We start from the raw sequence: 25,622 nt of genomic DNA on the forward strand, positions 1-25,622 counted from the left end.
ATCCTCCATAAAAAGTGGTGCAGAATGCTTTGCAGAGAGAGATAAAGAAAAGAAGGAATGTTTTACACAGATTGCCACTGTGACTCTCAAGGAGACAAAAACGAAAAACAATCTCTGAAGACTGAGTAGCATGAACATAAAAAAATCAGAAATAAAGAAGAAATAGCAGCAGAATTATTTTTGAAACCTAGATCAAGTTTAGGGGCCAGAGAAGAAGGGAAAAGGAAAGGGAAAATAATGGAAAGGAAATGAGTTTTATAACAAGAAAAAAAGGGAAAGGGAATTGGAAAGTTTTCAGATGAGATTTAAGAACAAAAATGTTTCCAGGAGAGGGAGATAAGGCAACAATACAAAAAAAGAGGAAGAACATCCATGTGGTGTAGGAAATCACAGAGGAAAGAAGAGTGGCTTAGCTTATAGTCAATCAACCAAGGATTTGGAAAACCTGAGCGTAGCTGTCTGGGTGCTTTTCGTCTCTGGACGAAATGGAAATAGAAAACAGAAGCTTAAGTGATGAGGCACAAGGGTCTGGATGCAAGAGACTTCCAAGAGAAAGGCTTGAAGGGACTGTGGTCTGTTGAATAGAGTCAATAAAAGTAGGATATGGCTACAGACCTGTTGACCTTCCCTGGTGAGATACAAATGGTTGGGTGTTCTTTAAAGTTGATCAGTAAATTATTTTGTAGCGAAACACAAGTAGTAGGCAATGGCTGTGACCAAACCAACAAAAGACAGAGGGAAGGACAAACAGAACTGAGATATTTATAGTAGATATAGTGATAACAAAGATCAACAATAAGAAGCCCTGTAGGGAGAATAGGGAACAATGAATTTTAATGAAGATGAAAACTTCCTTAAAACAGAAACAAGGGAGCTGAGTAGATAATTTTTGTTGTAACTGGATGAAAAGCACACCAGAAACGCTGAGCCATGTAGCTTTGTGTTATGTCAGCTTTTACCATCTTTCTCCACAATGCATATTCCAAAGAGAAAGAAAATCCTCACATAGGGTAGCTTTGTGCCCACAGGTTGCTCAGTGTTGGCTGAACCCAGAAGGGTGGAGCTGGGGAGGGATGCACCCAAGACAGGCAGAAGTTTTGTTCCTCCTGTCAGGAGAAGCAGATGATGAAAAAGAAATGGGGAGCAATGGTCAGCTCTTCTGCCATTCTCCCTTGGGGTTATTTACTCCCCCTGTCCTGCTGGAGTGCTCAGAGAGGGAACGTCCTGCCCCACCTGTCAGTGCTTGTGCAGGACCATGCCAGCCACCTTGGGCGTACTGGTGTATGATACATCTTTGTGTTATATTAAATAGTGATGTAATTCATACCACATATTTAGCAAGTAAGAGGAACCAACTTTCTGCTGCAAGATCTTAAAATGTACTGAGGTGATAATGAAACTGAATAAGAGCAGAAGAGCTGACGCAGGGTGAAGGCTGTCTGACCAAAGAAGTAAACATCACCAAGCACTCACAACAGAGAAATATCTCTTAAGTTCACTTCTTAAACTATGCTTGTGCTGTGCCCATTCAGAAAAGATTTTAACCTGTCACCCAGATGTTACCTAGTACCATAAAATCTGCTGTACTCAGATAACATAATTCACAAGCATGTCGTATGTTTTCTGAGGACTTTCCAAACTTGCTACTCTATGTTTTGTGAACTTTTACACCCACCTTGTTCCTCTTAAAACATTTCTCTTCTACTTTACATTTTATTTTACCTACAAACTCGAAGTGGATCACATTTAATGGAGTCCATTAAATGCGGGGATGAGAAAGAGAGAAACGGGTCAGTTATCTCTGTACTGGTGCTCCATCCATACTCTTTGAATAAATCTGCACAATGACACTTGAATGAAAACCTAAGTAAATTCTGGTTGATAACTGCATGGAACAAATGTGGAACAAAGGAGCTATGTTCTACTCTTCATATGTCGGAAGAATGAACTTGTTGCTGCTTGATCAATTCCTTGTCCTTCACTAGCAGTTGAGTTCCTCCTTTTAGTGAAAGAGCATGCAACGTTGCAGTTCATGGTTGTGTTATATTTCCTGACCTTTGACACTTTTTTTTTTTTGGCAGAGATTTAAAGGAGTTAATATGGGAAGCAGTTTTTGTCTTGCTTTGGCTTTTAAATAGCAGAGTCTATTTGTTTCTCATTCAGTCGGCCTCAATTATTTGTTTGTAAAAAATCATTTGGTAACAGGATTAATTCATCCTTCATGTAACTACACTGGAAGACAATAACGTTACACAAGAGATGAATTTTCCAAATATATAACTCTTGTAGGGACAAAAGGAATTATTTCTAGAGCTGTGTGAAAGGTTTATGATACATGCCTGATTTAGTATATTGCTACAAATCTGAATGTTAGAGCCCATTTGCCTTTGTTCAAAAGTACTGAATTTGAAACCAGGCCCAGGTGTTGAACCATCAAGCTTAATTTTAAGAAAAAGCAATTTGATTATGCCTGTGCTGAGAGTGTATAAAGCTTTCCTTGCTCCTGGGAAGTACCTCTCTCAGAATTTGCAATGCAACATAAAGTTGGGGAAATCCACCCAGCTGCATGCCAAGAGGAGTACTCAGTGAATGCCTGTGATGTGAAGCTGCCTGACTCAACAGATTCTTGAGGGCTGAGTGGTGATGGTACTGATGGGGAGATGGAGGCCAGGCAAGGCTGTGTGGCCTCTATCCCTGTTCTGGTGTTATGCTTTTTACCATAATGTCTGACAAGACAGTCCATCAGTATGTTAAACTATGTCAATCACATCTGTAGTTTGCTGTTCTTTCCTCTTCACCAGGAGAGGGGCATGCATAAAGAAATACGTTGCATTTGGATGAGTTTTTGTTGTTTTTAACTGTATGCACCCATGCATGCTAATGATACTGTGTACAGTGTAGCAGCTCCCTAAACTCAGGTCCTATCAGTAACCATTATTTTCTGTGAATGTAGTAGGTTTGAATTGCGTGCGGAGGAGGTAATGCCGTGCACTGGAGAGAGCACTAACCTGTGACTCAGGGCCCAGGATTCCTAATCCTGACTATGCTGTTAACCTGCTGCATGGACCTAGGCAAATCACTTGACCCAGATTCCCAAAGATAGATAAGCACCTCAGATCTTCTTTAAATACTGACGTCCAGGACAGATTTATCTGGAGTGCCGTATGCATGCAACTCATAAGCAATCCTGTGATGAGGTTGCAGCTGGGTGAATGAGTAGCTTTCTCTCCTACTTTTAAGGCTTTATCTGTGGTTCATCTTTGTACACCATTTCAGCCCCATCCAAATTCTTAGATAAATCATGTTGCAAAGGGCACTGACGTTTCTGCTATGCATATGGAAAAATAATGGGAGGACTCACCTATGGTTGGTGGCCTGGAAGCCCTGAAGTGGGAGTTTTCAATTAGGTGCCCCACTGCCATGAGATCCTGGGGTCCAAGGGTGTGGCTGTATTCAGAATATGTGTAAGAAACCTCTATTTAGGGAAAATGGAGGCAGAGAAGTAGGGGTCACTTGGGACATTTGCTGGCTATGGAATCAGCCTGGGATAGTAAAAATGGAGGCTCAAGTCCATAATCCAAACCAGGTATGCTAGGGGTGATTTGGCCACAAATCCCAAGTATGTGTCCAAACCAGTAAATTATCCAATACTCTGTGAAATGCGTTTTTCTTTTTTGGGGGAATTGCAGGGGAGATGGAAAATCAAGAATGGTAAGCTAACCACAGACAAGCGTTTATGGCGAAAGAGTCCCAGCAGGCACCAGGAGAGAGTGAGTACACCCAAAGCCCATCCGTTAGCCTACACACTCCACACTGGTGTGTGCAACTCCCACCCAGCTCCTTCCTTGCTCTCCCCTATCCTGAAGGGCGATATTGGGTGTCTAATTTTCAGCAGGAGCAGTAAAAAGTGTCATTAAGGAGGAGAAAGGCAGCATACAGTTAAATGTTGTAATGTCTTATGTGTCTCTGAAGAACTACCTGTGTGTCCTTCTAGCTCCCAGCATTTTTTTGTCTCATAAAGGAAGGGGATGCTCTCCAAGGTGATATTTGTGTGTGTGGAGGTGTCCCAGACACAGCAGAGCACAGCTTTGGACCTTTCTGCCACAACAGCAGAAAACATTTCCAGCATGAGCTGAACCATTTGGATGGGAACCTCCTCAAGAGGCAGGGCCACAAGGCTCCTTGAAAAATCACGGTAAGAATTGCCAGATGATGTGCAAAATAACTGCTCATGTGATTCAGGTCTGGCCCTGTTCTGTGTAAGTATGCCAGACTAGGTACTGGCCTCAGTTTCTCATGATATCCAAAGCGATGAAAGTATTCAGAACTCCTCGATGGGCTGGAGAAGCCTGGTACCTTGCAAGATGGAGTCCAGGTTAAAAAAAAAATGCATATTTTATGAGCAGATCTGGAAGTGAAACAGCTGACTGCGTATTTCAGCACAGGCTTTTATACATGGTCGTAGGGTATCTGGGAACCCATGAATCCACACTGACATCTGCACACTTAGAATCATGATGCTGCAGGCCCAAAGTATATATTTAGACTGCATGTACAAACCTTGCAGAAAAACATTAAATCAGCAAAATGAAACAAAAAAAAACAAACCAAAAAACAAACAAAAATGAGACATAAAGATGAGCTGGCTACTCTAAAACACAGATACAGTAATTATTTCAGTCTTTTGCTTAGGGGTGTACCAACTGTTTACAATTTACTATTTGGCAAGCTGGGTGTTCTCATTTCCCTCATGGTTCAGGAGTCAAAAACATATGCTACCTTTAGTAATGAACTCTTCTAAGATTTGAAACTATCCATATTCATGTCACAAGAAATGTTTACACAAGAGCAAAATGCTTCAACATCAAAATAAATCAGTAACATCTCAGAGTTTATATTTCCATATGCTTCTTTGGCATAATAAAACAGGAGTAGGGCTGCTGTTGTAAAATGGAGTTTAATTAAAAACAAAAGAAAAAAAAAAACTTTATCAGAAATCATGGCCATCCAGAAATCATACAGACTAATTCATGGCTTCAGCATATTCTGAAGATTTATAATCTATCAATAGAAACAAGAAAATGCAATATAATCATATCCTCTACACACCTTGCATATTTTCCCTCTTCTGTGCATAAATTATACATTCATTTTCATAATTATGGTAACATTCTAGTTTTCACATAAACTGCTATTACTCCTGGGTACCAGTAAGTTTACATCTACCAAGGCTACACGCTAATTACATTTTCTTTTTATAATGTTATCTATTTATCAAATTTAGTTTCTTAATGGAAATTAATAGACTAGGTCTCTGCAGTAAAAAATATAATCAGATGTAAGGTAGCAGTTTGTGTACTTTTTCAGCTTTTATTTTATTCAGTTTTCAAGGGCTTTGAGTGCTTGATTGGTGATTATGGTGTATGAAATGGGCTATAAAACCAATGTCCAGGAGATGGCTGGGAAGGAGTTAATCACCTCCCTTTTGCTAGAGGAAGGGCCACAGCTGTCTGAACTGAGTGCAGGGATTTTCAGGGTAGCCAGCTGTGGGGATTTAATTGATTCACCCCTCAGTCTATAAAGGGGGGGGAATACCAGGGGGCAACTCTAAATCCTATTGTGATTCAAGAAGGAGGAGGTAATTTGTGGTGGGCTTTGTAGCTGCAAGAAGATGTAAGTGAGAATGACTAGTTGAGTAAATACTTAATGTTCTTGTTTTCTTTGGGACATCAAGTGAGTGAAGGAAGGGTTTTTTACATTTCTCTGAGGAACAGGGTACACTTTCTCTTTTTCTTATTCTTTATTTTTCTAGCTTCTAATGGACCCTTGCCATTTTCTTGCTTGGATCTAAAGTCAGGGCAGCAAGAAATCCTGGACTGAAGGGAGATTGATGGATGGAAGAAGTGCTTCAGCCCAGCGCAGGAAGTGAAGATGAGCGGATAGGTGTAGTTGGGAGTGGGGACTAAGACAGTTTGTGGGATGCCAGAGGAAATCTTCTTGTCTATATATACAGGAAGGTGATCTTAAGGAGTATTGGCTTTCAGATCTGCGAGGTACCTCCTTTCAGCTTGCTTTTCAGTTGAATGCAGTAGAAGATTTGTGTACTTTTCCTGGATGCTTGGGTGCTTTAACAACAGGGTTTGTCAGTGCCTGGCATATCCTCAGGATGGGTTTCCCTTCTCTTTTGCTGAATCAGAGTATTGTCAGAAATTGGCAGCTTGTTCTACAGGGAGAGCAATGCTGTTGTACCTTTTCTAAGAACTAGATTTGACTGTATTGATTTGAGCCTCAGCATGTTGGTGGTTTTTTTTGTTTGGTTTTTTTTTTGTGGTTTTTTTTTTTTTTTTTTTTTTTTTTTTTTTTTTTTGTTTGTTTGTTTTTTTTCCCCTCCGTCAGCTTTGGTTGATTGCTTCTATCTGCCTCAGGGTTACCTAGGTTTAAGCATGATAATTTACCTGAGGAAACAGGGTTTGATCAGGGTAAGAAGTACTATGTAAACATAAGGTACAATCAATTCAGTTTTGAATATTGCAGTATGTTCAGTTGTTACATATTCTGTTTCTACTGTGCTTTAGAAATGGTCTGTGTGTTTCAGCTGTTATTTATATCCACTCGTGTCTCATCTGGAAGTAGCTCTGCTGCAGTTGAAATATGAATCAGCTCTTTACTGTGCTCCGGAGGGAGGATATCACAAGCTTCATTCAGTAGTGTCCATCTAAGTAACATGTTGTGTCTGAGGAAGGATTGCTCATGGTTAAAACAATGCCATTCTTGTCTAGCACTTCATTCTAGCAGTTATACACTCCTCATATAAGTAATAAGGATTTCTGGGATGATTTGCATAAGTCCAGGAAGGAGCCATAAGCCTTATTTGTGTGTTCTGCAAGACATTCAGAGGTTGCTGCAATGTGTCATATTTGAACAGCTTCCAGTCAGCACCTCCTTTAGCATTACAGACGTGCTCCCCAAGCTTATTGGAGTGAAGGCCTGGATGTGTTCATCTTCCCACAGTAATATGCACACTCCAAGACTTTTCTAAGTATTGGTAGTTGGTTGAGAAGGAATATAAAATTTGGCTGTTATTGATGTTCTGAAACCTTTCACAAGAGATTTTTAGAGCAAGTCCTGCTTCTGCAGAGTTAATGTGTTGGTTCAGGATATTGTCATGATTGAAAGGTTCTCAGTCTGTTTTTTCCCCTAAGATTTGAAAAGCTCACTTATCTTTTGCCATCATTTAAGGTCAGCTATTGCCTTTGAAAGACCCTATGTATTCAGAATGCTCAGCTAAGTGTTAATCATTGATACAGGAGATGTTCCAAGTGTTGTGAGAGCTGTATGCTATCCAAAGTCTTATCATCCCATGAAATCTGTTCCAGATTCTCTGTCTATAATGTATTACTGGATTATTCTTTATTAATCCTTGACAGGGAGCCCTGCTGATGTATGCAACAAGAAATGAGATGGTACTTGTTCACTTAAGTGGTGAAGAGAACATTGAGAAGTGATGTGGCTGTTGATGGCAACCTATGTTTGTTTATTGGCCAAGATTTTTAAAAAGGTCACTGACAGCACCTTGTTATGCACTGCAGTCTCCTGGGTATGTTTGAGGACAGAGGATAAGCAGAGACTCGGAGCCTCCCTCACAGCCATTCAGCTCCCTCCTCAGAGCCAAGGAATTGTTCACCTAGATTGTGTGTTTCTGAATGATCCCAGGCATAATCCATTATAAAATTGAGAGAGCTCCAGTCACCTTAAACCGTGTAAACCTCAAAGTATATCTAACATACAGGAGTGGTTTAGATAAGCAGTCTTGTACATGGGAGATTATCTCTAAACAGTTTTATATTCTGAGATTGCCTCTTGCTATTAAAATCTTAAATGTCCTTGGATCATAGCACAGCCCAATGAGTCATCACCCTGTTTTCTGTTGTGATTATGCCTTTTCAAGAGATGACATTGTCCAGAAACATGAAGTGTGTCCTGAGTACTTTTGTTATAATGTTCAGAGATCATTTCATAAGAGCAACTGCAGTAGTTCAGGCAGAAGGCTTGTCTAGCATTATTCCTTTTTCAAATAGTGGCCAAAATTGGATATCAAGGGAAGATTATACAGTATGCATAAGGCAACTCTATAAAATCCATCCACTGAGTATTCTTCTGGCCTCTAAGGCCACTATGCCTCATCTATTTACTAACTCTCTCCAAACTTCTTTCCCAAGTATTTATTAAGCCTTCCCTTGAACCCAGTAAAGTTTTGCTTCTGGCACAACTTTTAGCAAGGATTTACATAATTCTGCTAGATATGAATGAAGAGCTGCTTTTTTGTTTTGAATGGGATCAACTATCTTCCTTTGGTGGCCTCTATTTCCCATATTGAAAGAGGCAATAAGCAATCTGTCTCTCTGCATCTCATGGTTGCTTGTGGTGTTCTGGTCCTCTATAGTTTTTCCCCTAAGCTGTCTCTTTTCTGGGATGAAAAATCTTAGCTGACTGAATAATTCCTTGTATGGAAACCATTCACCTTCATTGCCCTTCTCTTAATATTTTCCAGTTCTAAGACATTTTTCCAGGTGGAGGACTTATAAGTAAGTACAGTTTCCAAAGCATAGAAACAGCATGGATTTTTACTGTGAAAGAATAGATGTCTTCTGCTTTTATTTTCTTTCATTCTTAATTATTTCCAAAATTTGAATGACTTTTCTAACTGTTACCAAGCACTTGCCTGATATTTTCATGGCCCTATCATAACCCTAAGGCTTCACGTCTGAGTGATAACCACTAGTTCAGAGCCAACCGTTTCATACATGGAGCAAGTATTGTTTTTCACAACATGCATTACTTTACCTTAATTGCTTTACTTCACCTTAATCTGCCTATTAGTACTCCCAATTACCAGTTATTTTTTTCTGAAGTAGTACCTTGATGTTCATTCTTTGCCTTTCATTTTCAGCATGTTTTCCAAGTTCAGTAGTAGTGTAATTGTTTAAACTGTATATGAAACCCAGTTTTCACAAAGAGAAATAAAACAAAAAGCCAAACAAACCCCAAACTTTCTACAGTATACATTTAAACCTTTTTTTTTCTAAGCTTTGACAATGACTTTTTTAATATAAATAATTTGGTGGAAAGGACTAGTTGGTACTTGAGAACTGGAACAGATTTTCCTTGTAAAAGTGGCAGCATTTAAGAAAAAACATGATACAAGGTTACGAAGAAGCATTAGGAAGAGCACTGCGAGGAGAGTAGAGCCAGCAGGAGGTTTGCTGTGCAGAAAGGAGAGCTGACACACAGGAAGGACTGGCAGAGTGCAGTGCCTTGAAGCAAAGATGAAATACTAAAGTACGATACAAAAGGTGAAGGGGAAGCCATTGAAGGAACTGGAGGGGGAATTTGTATGTGAAGAAGTGAGAAAAGTGATGTAATACTTCTTGGTTTGATCAGGAAGGAAGCAGATTTGGGATAAATTTTCAACTGTTTTTCAAGTCTTTCAAAGCACAGACAAGAGTACAAAAATGAAGCACATTAAAATAGTCCCTCATTGTGTGGGGTCTTTAACATTTCTGTGATGATATTAATGCTGAAAGGTTTGATGCTTAGGTTCAGCTGCTGAAATCTGAAGAGACCTGCAAAACGTCATGTGCTAGAAAAGACAGATTTTTAGAAAGTCCATTCAGAGAGTTGGACACCACTAGAGAGGGAAGAAAACATCTGACTATTTTTGAGAGAGCTATAACAAGCTGTCATCTATCTTTGCCACACTGGGGGTAGACCAGAACTGGTCCTCATCTTTATCACTCATTAAAAGAGCTGTATGGAAGATGCTCTCTCTTCCTGTCTTTGCATTCTCCAGGACAGGCTTCCCTGACTTCAATCATTTCCTTTGTGAAAATTGGCTCAAATCCTATATATGTGGAGCTTGACTTAGCATTCATTCTCATTTGATGATTCCCACTTATGCTTTTAATTAGAAAAGTTAAAGGGTATCTGAGATTCCTAGCTAGTCTACATTGATGTAGACCTGTAAGCATGTAATCTTTATTATATCCGCATCTTGGTTCCTCTATTAGAGGAAGTGGGAATGATGACACCACCTGTAAAATTCTTTGATGAAAAATGCATGAAAGAAGTAAGTATTTTATTATTATGACACATTTTTCCAGCTGATAATATCCATGAGCATACTGGGATGTTCCACTTTACCTATTTAAAAGGAGCAGATATTTGAGGTACAAGGAAGGAAGAAGCAATTTATTTCTAGGTCTGGTCATTCCTTCTTAATAATGGTGTATAAGGAACTGGACCTTTTGACAAAGTATAACTGGAGAAAAAACATATTTTCTCCAGATGCATAGGATGTAAGCCAAGGTATTGTTGAGATATTAGTGAAAAGATAATTTGGGACAGTAAACGTGTACTCAAGGCTTTGCTTTTTGCTTGATTCCCTCCCCCTCCCCCCCCTGCCCTCTGCGAAGAGACTGAAGTATCTGTAAGGTCAACTAAGTATTTTTAAAAGGATTTCAGACTGCTAGAACTGTATCTGAATTATCATGTTTATACTACCAGATGCCTTAATCATATACCAGGTGGCTGGTGAGGTGCAAATATATAAGAATACAATGTTGTCTATTCACATTTTGAGAAAACTTTGGAAGAAATAGTGTTTGTTAGGAAGGCTTTTTTTTTTTTTTTTTTTTCTTGAAAAATACAACAGCTTTTTTTTTTTTTTTTTGCAGGCAATATGGTGTTAGCACTAAATAGATTGATTTCATTTGCTATACTGTACTACAAAAACCAACATGCTGATCTCTCTTGTAATGTTACTTCTAGAAACAACACAAAAATTACTAGAGCTTTGCATTAAAAAAAAAAAAAATCAACAAAGTTCATGAATAATTGTGACTGTGGTAAAAAGGAAGTCAAGCTGAGGAAAGGGAGTATTTTATAAAATATTGAAAGCCTGCAGCTCATACATGCTGCATAAGCACAGTGTCCACGGTTATGTTTCTGTACTGACTGGGCACTGCAGACTAAAGTGTTTATATCTTTGGCTGTCTTTAGAAAGCGTATGTGGCATTAGGTCTCAACCCTATCACAGTTATTTTAATGATGATGTTTTTGTGTTTAAATTAACTGTAAATCATGTTAGCAGAGTTTTGACTGCTGTGTCAGAGAGCTTAAAAAATGAGCCAAAGTAATTTCAAAAGCTAAGAATTTGTCTAGCCTGTGATGTTCAGTCAATATGATCCACTCAAGTGTGGAGCTGTCAGAAAGGACACCAGCGGATGGTGCTTAATCTGCTCAGTTTTGAAGGGAAGTTTGACTCTAAGCACGAAGTTAAATTTTTGATCTATCTCAGTTACAGTTAAACAGCCAATTTATGGATTTGTTAAGGGCATTAAGGGAGTCACAATGGCCTACAAAACACTGTGTGCTGTGCCATGGTATGTTTTCTAGGCAGATATCTGTTGAGTGTTTATTTTTGCTGTATGGGAAACTGTTTTTCCAGTTTAGTTCATTCACTCTGTTGTCTTATACAGAGCTGGGTAAATACTTCAAAAAACACACTGGCAAACGTTGATTCAGATGAATCCTGCACATTCATGTCAACAATCATGAGGCTTTGTTTGCTTTCTTTTCCACAGGCGTTTGCACATTCAGTTTGTGTAGGCCCATGGATGTAAATCCAGAAATACTCTAGTTTTCAGTTGGGCATTATTGTAGATACAGAGTCATTTTCCACCTTCCTGTCTCTGCTGATGTGTTCCCAGCCATGTGTAAAAGAACATCCCCCTTCCTGCCTCCCCAGACAGATTGGAAAAATCTTGAAGCCTGAAGAGTTTTATGGTCAAGTTTTGAGCTGAATCTGTTTTCTTTTGGCACACCCACACACTTTCAATAGGATGATTTTTTTTTTTTCCCCTCATCAATATGCAAGTCTGTGCACCAGGCTATGAACTGAGACCATGCACAGGGTATTGGTGGCATTGCTCTTTCAGGAAAAATGCTGGTTAGATTATGGTTTGTGGATACATGTCTTGTATTGGAAAGGTTCAGATTTAAATCAGTGTTTCCCTAACATGCTATTTCAGATAATGTTTCAGGAGAAACTGAAGCATGACCATCAGGGTATCTTGGAGGAAAACAAGAAAAATACATGCCCTGTCTTTTTGTAATGATTGTCTAAAAGATCTTGCATTTAAGAATAAATGACTCAAAAAGATAATGAGCCCAGATTTTTTTTTTTTTTCTGCAAAACCTGCTCTGAATCTTCTGAAAACAGCCAGCTCTGAACTCTAAGCTACATGACAGCAAAGCCTCACACAGCAGATACAAATGTTGTTTTGCATTGAATCTTGGTGTTTGCTGGAAAATTGGATCTGGAAGCAGTTTTTACTGTATTCAGGCAAACAGGATTTTCACTGGTGAAAGCCAACTATTCACAGAGAGTGCAAAGACCTCTGCCTATAGAAAACATGCTACCAAGGCCCGTAATGTTGGTTAACCATTCAACCCACTATCACTTGTTAGGGATAAAATTACACATGGATGGATCCAATGGCTCCAGAGCACACATAAACACAACTCAAATTTACAAATACAAAATTAAACCCAAGCATGTGAAAATTCTTGCTTTTACAACACTTTGACATGAAAAGATTTTTGCTGAAAGTATTTGAAATCAGACTCAACAGAATGTTTTAATTTTGATTCATGAGTGTTATTGTAGGATTTAAAAATGAAACTTGGAAGTGCCAGAAGAAGTCGTCTTTCCTTGTTCTTTGTTTTTCTTTCTTATCTTATGTTTCATGACATTGTCTAGGAAAAAAAGGGATCTTAATCTCCAGGCATGCTTTTTTCCAGAGAGAAACCAGTAGAACATTTACAGTAATTAACATACTTTCTATATTCTCATTTTGTTAATGGTATGTTTTTGAAGGTTGTGCAGTAATTACTGCCCACAGAGGTATGTGCTCTGAAATAAATTAATGACCAATGATGATTATAGATGTAATCATCCATTGTGAAATACAGGCTAAGATAGATATTAGGAACAGTGTTGGAAGCTAAAATAAATGACACTAAAACAGTACTATTAAACAATGTTAAAATTATTTTAGCAGTTGATCAGAAAAACATACAGTAAGTTTCCAATCAGATGCTAATGTTGTGGAAATAAAAAATGAAAGATGACTAACTTTTCTTTAACAGGCTGATACACTGAGTAAAATCCTAACCTCCACAAGCTACTTTTATATTTCATTAAACCTACTTTAGAAATACTAGTTTGTTAAATGTCTATATTTTACAGATTAATATTCAAACCATGTAAGCAAGAGTTTTGAGAATCTTAAACCTGAACTTATTTTTGAACAATTTCACTTAATCTGCAGTATTGTTTAACTAAAAAACCCTGCCCATATCTGTACAATTTTGTACTGATACTTGCATACAGAACCAAAAGGTTTAATATTGCTGAGTCTCCGGTAGACTAACATGCTCTCGCTATTCAAGCACATAAATGGGAAGTTGTGTGTGTATTGGTTTTTTTTTTTAATTAAATAAAGCAAGACCTTACATTTTGTTTAGAGGGGCAATTTGTATTTAAAAATAGAGAATAAAAAAGTCTGGTAGCAATTTTCAAAAACCTACACTGAGAGCTTTTGTTTTCCCAAACAATTTAGGAAAAATATTTTTGAAGCCAAACAATTTAGTTGTTCTTCAATAGGAGCTAGACATCTTAAACATCTTAAATACTAGACCCTTTGGCCTTACGAAGTACATCTTCACTTCAGCAAACCTTACTATATACAGGGTAGTTTGAGTTAACATCTTTACTGTCCTTACCCATCTCTGGACATCTTGGTTAAAGAAAATGTAACTTTTGGAAAATGAGCTCACCTGGAAGAGTTCTGTACTTCCTTGCACTGTACATCAATAGGCAGGGTAAAAGTAGTGCTTTCCTTAAGTCTTCAGTGTTCTCATCTTTGAAACCACAAATTTTGGGTGTATGTGTAAAATAAGAGAGAACTACAGATCGAATTTTGACCTGAGACCTTCATCTTGCTTAAATTTGCCCAAATTGATGGATTTGCTTCTACTTGGGCTCCTGTTCAGATATGCTACCTCACAGTGGGTTAGATTCTGAGTTTTTTTTTTTCTTTCCACGTTAACATCAGTGTAAATAGAAAACATATACTGCAAGTGAACAATACAGGGGGGAAATCTATAAAATCCAAATGTGAGTATAAGCAGCTGCAAGTCCATTATCTGAAGCGGTTATGTCATCTTACACCAGCAGAAAGCACAGCCCTCTATATTCGATTCTTAAATCTCACCTTACATCAGATGCTCAAAGGTTCAGATGAATAAGGTATGTCTCTGTGAAGTATGTTTTAAATTAAAAGCTAGTGAAAAACATGCCTCTTGATTTCTGGATGACAGTCTTGGAAAATGTGTTTCAACTGGCAGCTGCCCTCTTTGTATTTTGCTCCACCCTCACCAAGAAACCAGTATCCAGCAACATTGGAGTTGATATTCTCAACAAAAACAATAACCTCCCTTTGGTTCATCTTCCCTGTTTTGTTCTGAGTGCTGAGAGGTGGCTTTAAAGGGCAGTATGTATAAGGCAGAAATATTTCTTGAGGGTATGGGGAGGATGTTCTCTTGTTTGAAGGAACCAAGGCTTCCAACTGATTTTAATTTTATTTTTAATGTTCATGGGAACCAGTCTTACATGCCTGGCTGAATTCAGAGTTTGGATTTTTGGCAGGTTTTTATTTGAGCCCAGCTTGGCTGTTTTTCAAAATGTCCAGATTGCTCACATTAAATCTGAATAAGCACTACCCACTAGTTTAATCAGAGTCATCTGGTACACCTCTAATTAGTGTTAGTTAAAGTTGAAATTCATAATAATACAAAATGTTGTGGGTTTTGGGTTGTATTTAGTAAACTCCTGCATGTAAAACTGTAGGAGGGAAAATACCTTTTGCAAATTTATTCAAAAATTGGAATGCCTGAGTTATGATGATAATAACACAATGGTAACAAAGCTAAGTTCCTGAAAAATGCCGTGAAACCTAGTCTTTATCCATTTAGGCATTCATATGCATATACAATGTGTGTAGATACAAATGCATTTATGAACTTTAATTGCTAGTCCTGCTAATCTAATAATTGACTAAGACTGTACATTGTGCACAAATCAGTAAAACATGTACACATCTGGGAGTATTTCAGCAATTACCAAATAAACATGTGATGCTTTTGGTTTATATCTAAATTGTTTTCTAATCTTCACCCATTGCAATGAATATTATGAATACAGAGTGTTATAAAAGTATTCTTCTCTTTGAAATCAATGTAAGTTTTGCCTGAGTCAGAACCAGACCATTAGTATGTTACTGCAGATTATCAAAAAATGAAGCTTGAAAGTTACTCTACTTGTGCAATTATTTGCTCTAAAACAGGGGTGTCAAACTCATTTTCACTGGGGGCCATGTCAGCCTCACAGTTCCCTTCAAAGGGCTGAATGTAATTTTAACACTGTATAGATGTAACTACCTCTACTGAAAATGAGTTTGACATCCCTGCTCTAAAGCATAAACCTCCCCCCCAATTTTTATGTTACGATTTATACTGATGTGGTGCTTGTTTAACTTGAATTCTTCACTGTGTCCTTGTCTTTGAAGATGTTTTAACTTTTATTATGTTGAGACATAGACCAATTAAAGCAGCAAGCCTTGCAGTTTGACCTTTTTTATTAAGATGTTCCCCAAATTCAGAATGCTAAAGTCATGATTTTGATTTTTCAGGTGTCACTTCTAAATCCCAGAGAACTGGTGAACCATACTCTTATCTTTCATGGATAAGATACTGTTTTTACATGTATAAAGTAACAACACTGCAACAAATTATTTAAGTGTTTACTCAGATTTACATCTTAGCTCAAATGTTTATGTTTCTTAGTCATTTCTTAGTCATGCTTGAACTGATACTCTGGACATAGCTGCTTTTTTTTTTCATTTCTCCTGGACACATTTCAGCTTCACTATTCAAGAATTGAATGGATTGTGATTACGGAGTTTTTTTTCAAGGGCATCTGTTCTTAGCCACAGCTGAGGATGGGGCCCACTGAGCCGACTGGAAGGATCCACCTAGAATTTGTTGAATTAAGTCCTTGCACCTGGATATAATTGTCATGCTGCTGTGCTGGGGTTTTCTTAAGCTACTGGTAAAACAAATTAGCTCAATTTAAACTGGCATCCAGTAGGGAAGCAACAACTCACCTCATAAATGTTTTCCAAATAATTATTTTTCTATTGCCAGTTTTGTTTCATGAATATTTTCCTAAAGGCAAGATGAATTGTTGGGTTTTTTTTTAAAGTTAAACACAAGAAGCAACAAAAAACCATTATATTCTGTATATCTGCTGAGTTATAAGTAGTATTAAAGTAGTATGTGATTATTGATTTTATGTGACTATATCTTAGATGTATATCTACATATTAAAAAAAATACCAGCAGATAAAACAGATTAAAAAATACAGTATAACAGCAACACTCTCCACCCTCTCAAGCCTCCTCCCCTCCACACTCGTCTCAATACATATACTTCATGTACCTTTTGCCAGATTTAACACTGTAATGGTATAACCACTTTTACATTTGGGAAAGATTCATGTAATTTGTTTTTTTGTTGAACAGTAGACAAAGGTAGTAATTTATGTCTGACATGGGAATTTGTATAAATACCATGGGATCTCATTTCCGTATGTATTTTAGAGCTGTTCAAACTTGGCAGCAAAATTCACAAGTTTCCTGGAAGGTCCACAAAGGTTCATTGCCTCAGTTGGACTTACAGTGGCAGGACATTGCACGAATCCCTGGAATGTGCGCATCTGCGTTAGCTTCAGCTTTTCATAATATTCTCCAAATGTAGACTCTGGGGGAAAAATTAGCTCTTCAGCTGAACATTTCAGGATGACTTCTGAAATAGAAGAAATAGTACTTTCTACCAGGGCTCTAAATATTACTGTTATATTTTTTTTTTTGGTAGTGATATGCTAATTTGAAGAAGAGAGGGATGTGTTCACTAAGCATGTTTTTGGTGTCTCTCTAGAATCAGACCAGTGTAGCTGCTTTAGCTGCTGACCAAAGATGTGGTTCTTGTGACCTGGTCATGTCACTGTGCATACCAGCTTTATTTTTTTTTTCCTAAGACACTGCTCAGCTGGCTGAAAATTAATACACATTGAAGCTACTTCTTGTTTATTTTAAAGAACATCCAAGAATATAAAATATTTTGTGGGATCAGGAATATATTTTAATTGATGGACACCTGATCATCCTCTTATAGATTACGGCAGAAATGTAGGTGTATATATTATCATAAACCATCCTCTAAGACACTTTTTTTTTTTTTTTAATATTGGGTAGACTCAAATGCAACAGGAATGTGAATTAGAAAAGCAGGGCCTTTTTGAATGATGGCAAAATATCCAGAGATCAAAAGTTAAATGCAGAAGCTGCTGTCAGTCCTTCAGCTGTGCAGTGAATTTCAAATTCTGAAGAGTGTGTGGGTGCAAGAGCAGGGGCAAGCATGGACATTTCTGTGGCTCTTGATAACAGCTGAACTTGTGTAAGCATAAGCTCAAGGTGACCCTCTGTGTGTCGCAAATTCTGTTACCTGCGTATGTGGCGCTGAGACTAGCGGGAAAGTGTTAAATCTACATTGTTCTGCATGAAGGCAACTTTCAAACAGCAGGCAGTTCCTAACTGGGAACAGTTTAAAGGTGGAGGGCAGTTGGTTGTTTTAAAATTACCTCTGTTGTAAAGCATATTTTGTTTAACTGCTGGGCCTGACTCTTTCTTATCCAGCAGCCTGTTTTTCTCCACTCCAGCAGTGTAACAGGCACTCCTCCATGGCATGGACTTGCCATTAGTGCTCCAGCCAGAGGCTTGGCATGGACCTGGGGTGCAGAACATTCACTGAGCAAAAGGGGCCAGCACATAAAATAACATTGACTGAATTACCATTGTCTTCTGTGGAAGAGAAGGCCATGGGAGAAAGTTACTGTACCCTGACACATTGTACTGATGCACCCCAAGAGTGGAGTTTTCTTTCAACTGTGATAGCCCTGAATCAATTCATATGAGAATGGGCAAGCAAGTTGCTTTCATACAAGATTCCTTTTTATAATCTCATTTTTCTTGGGCTTCAGAGAAAAGAAAAAACCTTCCATTTTCTCTTGAAGTTGTGTAAGCACTGCAGCTGGTGTAAAGTTTGCCTTGCCTCTTCTCTGTGCTCCCTCTCCTGTCTGGTCTGCCATGGAGGAGAAAGTAGGAAAAACTAGGAGCAAACTAAGCTTAAGGTTTTTCATTATTTTTATTTTTTTTCTTGCTTCCAGTGGGAAATTAGGCTAAACTGAAAAGCATAACAAAACCCAAATCATCTTGACTGCAAGAATTCCTCCAGTGTTTTATTCTTTAATGCTTATTAATAGAGACAATGCTAAACCCAAAAGGAAGCTAGCAATATCCCGTTCTTTTTCTTTTTTGTTATAGCATGGATTTTTGTTTAGTAAACTCCATGTCAGATCTTCTAATTTAATTATTGAACTCACAATGTGGATAAATGTACAGACATGACTAATAGCATTCTCTTATAATTTCATTACAGGGTAATAGACATGTGGTTTTTAAAACAGATTCTTTTTTTTTCTTCTGTTACGGAGTGTTTATAATACAAATGAACTCTCACATCATGCCTTCTTTGTCTCCTCACCCTCTTTTCATTTCTTTTTAGATTTGATTCATAGAAAAATGCGAGCGATGTGTGCCACTGATTTAGGTCATCTGCATGCAATTCAAAAGGAAAAGGTGATTTTTTTCATTGCCTGTCAAGTAAGTGGGAGAGGTGTAGGAAAAAGTGAATTTATGCATAAACCCCAAAACTCCAGATGAAAGAATGGACTTCTTTTATCATTGTAGAAAGGATCCGTCTGCAATAATTACCAGTCAGACTATCTGCACACTATGTTACTTTGTGACATCTGAGAACTGCTGCACTTCTTGAACCAACAGCCGCTATATAGCAACCAGCATCAATCCTGAATGAAAAAATTGGCCCAACCACTGGTGAATGGCACTCAGTAGGTTTCCCATTGAACTATGCTCCGAAACAATGATGCACATTGGTAAATCACCGTGTGCGCCTTTCAGTTCTTATGCATATCCCACACTGGACAGCTTTCATTCACTCTGGCACCCACTGCAAACAAATGTAACTATGCATCAGAGATGAAAGTGAAAACGCATATGTTAAATCCCAAATAGAAGCAGAAGAGTGTAATATATACATAGTTGCTTAGCAACAAACATGTTTTGGCCACAGGAATGGTGACATCAGTCAGGGGAGTGAGAGGGAAGCTGTGCTGCCCTTCTTGTCTCTATCCCTAGAAGCTTCATAAAGGTCTTTCCTTATTTCTTTCAAAGCAGAAGATAGAGGGCTAATGTAGATGATTGTTTATGCTATTAGTGCAACAGACTGTAGGACAATTGGATTGGATTGGAGCAGCGAAACCTGTGTTCATTTTGGATGTTCGTTGCAGCGGTGCATGTTCTCCCGTACAGCCAGGTGTTTTGATGCACACTTTATGGGACATTGCGGCATCTCTCTTAGCTGATACGCTTAGAAGAAATGAAGTGCGAAGTCCAAAAATACAAAATGATAGAATTAAAAAAAAATTGTATCACTCCCTCTGTTTTTGACCTTATCATGTCTTTTACTTCAGCTTTTGTTCTACTGGCATTTCACATTCATCTGGCTTTGTATTTTTTCAGGAAAAAAAGCAATGTTTATTTCAGTCAATCACACAGTATCTATGTATAGGAGACAGGTATTTATTAATTCCTCTTATTTTAGATAGTCCGAATATCTGTCCTCTCTTCTTCCCCTTCTCTCCCCTCCCTGCATGCCCTGGTATGCACGCTGTCATGCCCTCTGCAATTGGAGGCAAAGCAGGCTGGCAAGTCCTGGTTCATGTTGCATGCACCCCTCCATGCAAGTAGCTCCTATTGACACAAACATGAGCTCTGTGTGTAGTTGACACATAATGTGCCTTGTGCTTTCAGCAGTCTGTTTGCTCCACTGGACCATAGCATCTTTCACATATAGAAATATTGTACATTTGGGTTTGAATCGATCTGCCACCCTGGATTGCTGCAGACACATCCCTGAATACATTATTTTTGAGTGTTTCTTTTTAATTTAAAGTAATGAAGGTACTTTGGTGGATCCCCAGTGGGAGGAAAGAACGTTTCAGGCATGCACATCTCTTTGCAAAGAAGGCTTTCTTGACAGTGTGAGAGACATGTAGGAATGCAAGATATGTCGAAGAACTCAAATGAAATTAAAATCATGGATGAAGGCAGGGTTAAAGGACCATTATGGTAACAGAAGGCCTTTATTTCCATTCATGGAGCTATTATGTAGATAGTGTTTTACTTGCTCTCATTTTCTGTCAATTCATAGAGACCCTTTTTCATGTACTAGCATATATCAAATTGACAAGGTATAACCAATAATATCTTGCACTTACTATCAGATTAAATTTGGGGAAAAAAGTGTGTCATTCTGAAAATATGGAGGCACTTGAGAAGAAGCGTGGTGATGTCTCTGAGCAGACAAGGTAAATTAGGTCATCATGGAAGGGTGAATCAAAACAGAAGGGAGAACAAAAGGGATGCATGGTAAAAGGCTGGAAAACAGGAACAAGTGTGACTCCAAGAAAATGAACCAGGAGCTGGAAGGATATAGTTACGTCTTGAACAAGGAGTTGAGGTAGATTCTTCATTTTCTCTCTGTGACTCAAAGCAATTATTCTAGCATGGCTTTCAGCCTCAACTGGAGTACCATGTGGCCTGATCCCACAGAAATAAAATTAACATATGTATCTGAAGTTCATGGCTGGCTCCTTAGAAAGGCAATAGGTGAAACTGGGATCTCATATCTCGATTTTGTGAGGGTGCCAGCTTGAAAAATGTACTGAAATTTGCTGACTGTGGATCAACCCAAGAAATTCTCATAATATGCTACTGTTTTTCCTCCTGTAAACTTTTTTAATTTGTGAATGACTGTATCAGCTCAAAACATAATTGAACTAGCAACCATATAGAAGTTTTAAAGGCCTGTTAGACTGCTAAAATTTTATATGTGAACAATCAAAATTTTTAATGGTAATTGCTCTCATTGAGTAAGACAAGATTTTACAATTCACATTAATTACTGAACTCTAATTTATTTCCAAATGTATACACTTCAGTTTATATCTCTGTGATTCTAGTGTTTAAACATAGGCTCGATGGTTTGTCAAATGTTTGCTTTCTGAGAAGTGTAATTTATAATTTTCATAATGGAATCATTGTTTTCTCTTATAGTTAACCACACAGGTGGGCAGGTAGTTTCCTTTTAAAAAATATATACCTCAAAGTTAAGCAAAGACTATGAATCTATCCATGCTTTTAGTAGTTGTGTTGTGAAGCTCCAATCAAATGCAAAGTCTCTGTAAAAATATCTTTAAGGTTATGAATAACTCTGTCTTGTATTTCAGTCTGCCATGGGTTTCTCTGAGAGGTGGGATAGAAATAAGAGGAATTTGGTGTTGGAAGCCACATGAAGATTCATGTCACAGTTTCCACGACAAGTTCACATCCTGAGGAGCAAAGTTAGAGTTTGCAAGATTCATAAGAGAAAAGCTGAAAGGAACCATGCAAGTTCTGCATGTCAGTAAGTCCTGCTGTATGATCTCTAGTTTTCCGTCCCTCCCTCTTTTAGACAGATGACATCTCTGCCTTACTTGACTTATTTTCATGTCTGCAATAGGCTCTGTAGGATCTGTATAAACTGTAATTTCGTGTCACTTGGAGTCACTTTGGTATTCCTAGCAGCTGTACTGCTCTAATAACGTGGTCAGATAACTCAGTTTTAAGTAAGATTTCTGAAACTGTTTCACTACTCACACATCACTGATCAAGACTCATTAAATACTTTATAGGAAAAATTATGAATAACTCAGATCCTGTTTAACCTCTTCCTCCCTTGATAACTCTTTTGATAAGCTCATAAGCAAAGCTAAGGAAACATAGTCTTAATGAAACCTACCATAAGATGGGTGTTTTCCCAGTTGGAAAATCATACTGGGAGATCAGTTATCAATGAGTTCCAAAGGAAATCTGTGCCAAGCAGGATCCTGTGCTGCCACCTGATCTCACTGATCAGTGTTAGTACTATCCTGAGTGCAAGAACCAATTGCGCTCATTACATCCACAAAGAACGTGAGCCTGGGAAAGCTGTGGGTACGTTGGAGGGTGCAACTGGAAATAGTATTGGAAAAATAATTGGAAAAAGTGTTGTTCATTGGGGAGAGAGTAAAAGGTAACTGCTGTATATACAGAAGAAAAGTCAATTACAGAAATGCAGAATGGAGAGCAAAATATTTGATTCTAAATGAAGTAACAGAGAAGTTATGATGCATTCAGCATGTGCTCAAGCCTTCAACAAAAGGATGTATTGCTGAGATTTTTTTTTTTTTTTTTAAGACAGAGTTATATGTCCTTCTAGCTTGGTCAGCATAAGCAAGCTTTGGGCATTACTTTCCAAAAAGGGCATGGAACAAAGGAGAGAATGATGATCAGAACAACTGACAGGGAAATTGGATGGATGAGAGATGTGTACAGTGTACAAAGGGGAGCACAACAGTCTTCAAACACATAAGAAGTTGCAGAGAGGAAAGAAATTAATGTTTAACACTTTTCTCTGAATTGGTAAAAAAATAGAGACTTAAATTACTTCAAGAAAAAATTAGGTTAGCTCTTCTAAAAGTCATAATAAAGAACAGATGAGATTGCATTGGGAAAATGTGTGCATTTACACTGCTGAAGAACTTTAAGAACTACTTAAATAAACAGCTGTCAAAAATATCATAGATACAGTTGATTTTTGACCTCTTAAAATCTTTTTTAGCTCTGCTTTTTATGATTTTCCCCAAGCAGATTCTGCTGCTTGGATGTTTGTTGGTGAAGCCAGCAATCAAAATAATAACGCAGAAGCAGAGCCCTGTAAACACAGAGGCTCTGGTATGGTTTCTAGTCATGTCATTTAGCCTCTAGTGGAAAGTGCCAAGATATGTGCTTTGGAAGACTCGTAGGACACATAGCTGCATGTCAGCCTATTTCAATTAGCGTGTTGAAATGGCGGATTACACATCTCTATAAAAATTAAATTGGTCTCATCCCTGAAATTATAACAAGCCTGAGGATCCAATGGAAAAATCAAATCTTGAGCACCTCAGTTTCAGGGGCCACTGAAATGCATTGTACCACTGCTGCAGTGGCACTCTGCTGCCATTGCTTGTCCCCTCTCCCGTGGTGTGGGGGTCACAGAGACAGGGATGCTGATGGATAGCAGTCCCTAATCCAGGTCTCTCTGCCCAGAGTGTGTTGGCTGCTGAGATGTTGGTGAGCCCTGGGAGCCTCAGTTCTGTAGTTTTCTGAGTCTTGCTCTTCTAACTGTCTGTATTCAGACTACTTAAGTGTGGAGTATAGATGGATTTTGGGTGTCTAATGATACAGCTGCCCCCACTACAATGTCTAGCTTGTGGTGCACTCTAACACACCATCCATTTACAATCATCATCTGTCCCAGCTAGGAGCTGAGGTGAGCCTATAGTTTGTAGTTTCCCTTGTGTGCTCAGCCACTTCTTTTTTCACCTTCAAAGCCATCTGTGGCTCATGCCACAAGCCAACACCTGTGCCGCCCCCAAACTCTTGGGAAATCTATCACATTACAGACTGAGACTGGAAAATTTCTCAGATTTCCTTACTTTCACTTCACACCCGCTAGTGGGAGGTGCCAGTGTTTCTGAAGCTGTTGGTCACCACTGTGGTCCCTTCTACCTGTGTGTGCTGTGTGGGTAGAAGCCCCAGACAGAGGCAGAGGCCCAGCCATTGTGTCTCCATTACAGAAGCAGCCAAGAGATGGTCTTTTGTGCTGGCTCCTGTGCATGCTCTGCCTGTGCTGAGGCTGCAGCGGTGGGTGAGCAGGTCCTGGAGCCTCTGAGAGCCACAGAACTACATGTGGATGTCCAAGGGAGGCTGATCTCTGACAGATATTCCCACCCCTTGTTGGGTGGTGAGTAATCCTGAGGGAAAAGCAAATGAGGACCTGAGATCAGGCAGAGTTCAGGCAGCTTCCCTGGGGATGGAGGTTTGCCCTGTGTGTGTGGATCCACGCTCTGTACATGAATGCAGTGACATTTCTCTCTCCAATGTCCCCTGAAAAAGCTGTGTTCCAGGATGTCTTGCTCGTTGGATGTGGGTGGATCTGGCACTGCATTTCTTGTGGACTGAGGCACAAAGTTCTTGGGAAATGATCTCAGGAGATGTTATTTCCGTAACTCTCATCCTCAGGGACTGGAGGAAGGGAGAGGGAGGGGAAGATTTGTGAGGCTGGCTATTATAAAAAGGAAAAAAAACCAAACAACCTACTGTCTTTTCTGATGCTGCATGCTTGAGCTCTAAAAGTACTGGATTCTAGATGTGTGCAAATGTCAGTGGCATTACTGTGTCACTGAATTTGTTGCCTTGGCTTTTAATTCAATTCATGGTGTGATAGACATTGAAGGACGGTGGGACAACTCCAATAACTTCTACCAGTCCTTAATCTGTGCCTCTGCCCTGGCACGCTGGCTCATCCCCTCCCCCCAACCTGTCCTCCTCCCCATCTCTCACTGCCCTGTGGACAATGCCAGCCAGCACAGAAAATGCACTACATCAGGAAGGGCAGCCACCTCTTCCTGCCACACCATGAAGCTCTTCAAATGTGGTTTTAGGTGACTAGTGGGAATCACAGAAGCTGGGTGCACAGGTTAGCTGCTCTCCACTTATGCTCCATTCCCACGGACAGCTGAGAAATAAAAAGTAGAAAGATACTCTAGGAGGTGCAAAGGCAGTATTGGCAGCACGCCTGAGGTTCTGGGGGTTTTCTGGACCACACTGCTGCTAGACTTCAGTTTTCAAGAGAGGAGAATTGGTAGGATGGCAACAGACTTCCTCGTCCCCTGCCTGATACTTTTTTTTTCTTTTGCTTCTTTTTAACAGAGGTGAACATTTGGCATGGCTGCTGCTGAAAGGAAAGTCTTGGAGGCCCATCTTCTGGCCTGCATCAAAATAATTTGTATTTTTAAAAATTTCTCAAGAAATGAAACTTCTGCATTATTTAAGATGATATCAATGTGTATGAAGCAAAGTGAATTATAAACGGAACTGTTTTGAATTTAAAATCTTCCTTTCAGACAAGGTCTCAATAAAATGCTTTGAAACTTTTCTGCTCTGTTTGGTTTAAAAAGTGCAGCGCTGCTGAAGCACACCCATTATTCAAGGAGTTCTTTATTTTGAAAAAACAACTTTTTCTACCTGAAAAGCACTGCCCAGCTCTAGTTAGAAGCCTAACAGCCCTGGCGTCTTGTGGGGGGAATTTCTGGGGTGCATAAATCACTTGGGTAGTTAGGAACACTTTACCCAGGACCAGATTTATCATATTTAATGTCTTAAATATTGGTCGA

General features: G+C 38.9%; 1 long non-coding RNA gene across 2 annotated transcripts in view; it reads left to right on the forward strand.

The window, feature by feature from the left end:
* The window catches only part of LOC139828601 (uncharacterized), a 53,708-nt gene extending 28,324 nt beyond the window's left edge, over positions 1-25,384 (forward strand). For both annotated transcript variants that reach the window (XR_011740400.1, XR_011740399.1), the window contains 2 exons: positions 21,612-21,787; positions 25,159-25,384. This is a non-coding gene — a long non-coding RNA (uncharacterized lncRNA). The remainder of the gene's footprint in view (positions 1-21,611; positions 21,788-25,158) is intronic.
* Positions 25,385-25,622: the final 238 nt, after the last annotated feature.

Source organism: Patagioenas fasciata, chromosome 9 (genome assembly GCF_037038585.1).
Source record: "Patagioenas fasciata isolate bPatFas1 chromosome 9, bPatFas1.hap1, whole genome shotgun sequence".
Lineage (NCBI taxonomy): Eukaryota > Metazoa > Chordata > Aves > Columbiformes > Columbidae > Patagioenas > Patagioenas fasciata.